This window comes from Rutidosis leptorrhynchoides, chromosome 5 (assembly GCF_046630445.1).
Source record: "Rutidosis leptorrhynchoides isolate AG116_Rl617_1_P2 chromosome 5, CSIRO_AGI_Rlap_v1, whole genome shotgun sequence".
Taxonomy (NCBI): Eukaryota; Viridiplantae; Streptophyta; class Magnoliopsida; order Asterales; family Asteraceae; genus Rutidosis; species Rutidosis leptorrhynchoides.
The window spans coordinates 23,799,949-23,803,412 of NC_092337.1; positions in this window are offsets into that span (position 1 = coordinate 23,799,949).

Here is a 3,464-nt window from a genome sequence, read left to right on the forward strand (position 1 = left end):
TTATTACGTTTAGTAATCATAGCGTGTAGCATTAGACCATGGTTCAGATCAAAGGAATTCTTCATCTCGTAAAACCTAAAAAAATAAAAATTCAGAATGGGGGGAGAAGACTAGTTCTTTAGGGTCTGCTAGGGAAAGACCATTCGGATTCCATTCTTTGAAACTATACGAAAACAGAATAACTAACTCTAACAGAAATATATATTACCCTAAAAAGATTCGAACCTTCCCACACTTAGTTAGATGTGGTGTCGAAATTGTGATTAACTTCATCTTCAACTTCCATTGGACTATCTATGTAATGTTTAACTCTGTGACCATTAATCTTAAATTCAATTCCATTTGAATTTATTAATTCTACTGTTCCATATGGAAAAACTCTTTTGACTATGAATGGTCTAGACCATCCTGATTTCAATTTTTCAGGAAATAACTTGAATCGTGAATTGAAAAGAAGAACTCTGTCTCCTTCCTTAAATTCTTTTGAACTTCTGATTCTTTTATCATGCCATTTCTTCGTTCTTTCTTTATAGATTAACGAATTTTCGTATGCTTCATGTCTTAATTCTTCTAATTCATTTAGTTGACTTAACCGTAGACATCCGGCTTCATGTAAATCAAGATTACATATCTTCAAAGCCCAAAATGCTTTGTGTTCAATTTCTACTGGAAGATGAAATGCTTTTCCGTAAACGAGTTTAAAAGGTGTGGTTCCAATTGGAGTTTTGTAGGCTGTTCTAAAAGCCCAGAGTGCATCCTCCAATTTCATGGACCATTCCTTCGGATTTGATCATACGGTTTTCTCTAGAATACGTTTTAAAGCTCAGTTGGTATTTTCAACTTGTCCACTTGTCTGTGGATGATAAGCGGTTGAGATTTTATGAGTTACTCCATATCTTTTAAGAACTTTCTCAAGTTGATTATTACAAAAATAGTACCCCGATCACTTATTAAAGCTTTCGGTGTTCCGAACCTTGCAAAAAGACATTTTAAAAAGTTGACTACAACTCGTGCATCGTTAGTCAGGAGAGCTTGTGCTTCCGCCCATTTAGATATATAATCAATGGCAACGAGAATGTAGAGATTATTATGAGATTTTGGAAATGGACCCATAAAGTCAATACCCCAAATGTCAAATACTTCACATACTTGAATGACATTTTGTGCCACTTCATCACGTTGGCTTATTTTTCGGCCCTTTGACAAGCATCACAGGATTTACAAAGAAGGTGTGCGTCTTTGAAAATTGTAGGCCAATAGAATCCAGCATCGTAAACTTTTCTTACTGTCAGTTGAGGCCCATAATGCCCTCCTGTTGGTCCTGTGTGACAATGGTTTAAGATTTGACTAGCTTCATCTCCGAATACACATCGGCGTATTATTCCATCGGGACAACTTTTAAACAAATGTGGATCTTCCCAGAAATAGTGTTTTATATCACTAAAGAATTTCTTTCATTTTTGGTACGACAACCCTTTTTCAAGGAATCCACATACTAAGTAGTTTGCATAGTTTACAAACCATGGAATTTCATTATAATCTATCTTCAATAGATATTCATCAGGAAAGTTATCTTGTATGGCCGATTCATTTAGAACTTCTAATTCGGGATTTTTAAGACGAGAAATATGATCAGCGGCGAGATTTTCTGCTCCCTTTTTATCTCGAATTTCAATATCGAACTCTTGTAAGAGTAAGATCCAACAGATTAATTGTGGTTTGGCATCTTGTTTCGAAAATAGGTATCTAAGAGCAGAATGGTCGGTATAGACCACCGTTTTAGCTAGAACGAGATATGAACGAAATTTGTCAAAAGCAAAGACAATAGCAAGGAGTTCTTTTTCAGTAGTTGTGTAATTCGTTTATGCTCCTTGTAACGTCTTACTATCTTAATAAATAGGTTGAAATCGTTTTTCAATCCTTTGTCCTAAAACGGCTCCCATTGCAAAATCACTTGCATCGCACGTAAGTTCAAACGGTAGATTCCAATTTAGAGTTATCATGATCGGCGCATCAGTGAATTTTTCTTTAAGAATATTAAAAGATTTGATGCATTCATCTGAAAAGATGAATGGAACATCATTTTCTAGGAGTTTATTCATAGGAGCGGCAATTTTAGAAAACTCTTTTATAAAACGTCGGTAAAAACCGGCATGCCCTAGAAAACTCCTAACTCCTCTAACATTGGTGGGATGTGGAAGTTTAGCAATTACATCTACTTTAGCTCTATCCACTTCAATTCCTTCCTTTGAAATTTTATGACCAAGAACGATGCCTTCTTTAACCATGAAATGGCATTTCTCCCAATCAAGAACTAGATTTGATTGTTCGCATCTAATAAGCATTCGTTCAAGATTGACTACACATGATTCAAATGTATCACCGAAGACTGAAAAGTCATCCATTAAAACTTCCATGCATTCTTCTATCATGTCGTGAAAAATCGCCATCATGCACCTTTAAAAGGTTGCAGGGGCGTTGCAAAGTCCAAATGGCATGCGTTTGTAAGCAAAAGTACCATAAGGGCACGTGAATGTGGTTTTCTCTTGTTCCTCGGGTGCGATTGGAATTTGAAAGTATCCAAAAAAACCATCAAGAAAACAATAGAAACTATTTCCTGCTAATCTTTCCAACATTTGATCAATGAAAGGTAAGGGAAAGTGATCTTTTCTGGTGGCGTCATTTAATTTTCTATAATCAATACAAACACGCCATCCTGTTACAGTCCTAGTAGGAATAAGCTCATTTTTTTCATTTGTGATGACAGTCATGCCACCCTTCTTAGGTACGCATTGAACTGGGCTTAACCATGGACTATCAGAGATTGGATAAATTAAACCTGTATCAAGCAGTTTAATAATTTCTTTCTTAACAACATCATGCATATTAGGATTTAGTCTTCGTTGGCGTTGCACATACGTTTTATGACCTTCTTCCATAAGGATTTTATGTGTGCAATACGAAGGACTTATTCCTTTAATGTCATGAATCTTCTATGCAATAGCTGGTTTATGAGCTTTTAGCACAGAAATAAGTTGAGATTTTTCATTTTCAGTAAGAGAAGACGATATTATTACAGGTAATTCAGATTCACCATGTAAATAAGCATATTCCAAATGGTTTGGAAGTGGCTTTAACTCTAATGTCGGTGGTTCTTCTATCGATGATTTGTATCGATATCTGTCTTCCTCTTTTAGCATTTGAATTTCTTCTGTTGTTGGTTCATATCCATTAGCCATAAGTGTAGCTAACATTTCAGTTTCATCAATTAGTTCAGTTCCTTCTCCTAAAGAACATTCTCCCGTTCCTTGTAATTCTGGAAATTCTTCTAACAATTCTGCATGTGAATATATAGTTTGAATATAATAACATGTATCATCTGCAGATTGTGGTTATTGCATGGCTCTATCAACTGAAAAGGTAACACTCTCGTCCTCTATACTTAGGGTCAGTTTCTTACCAAA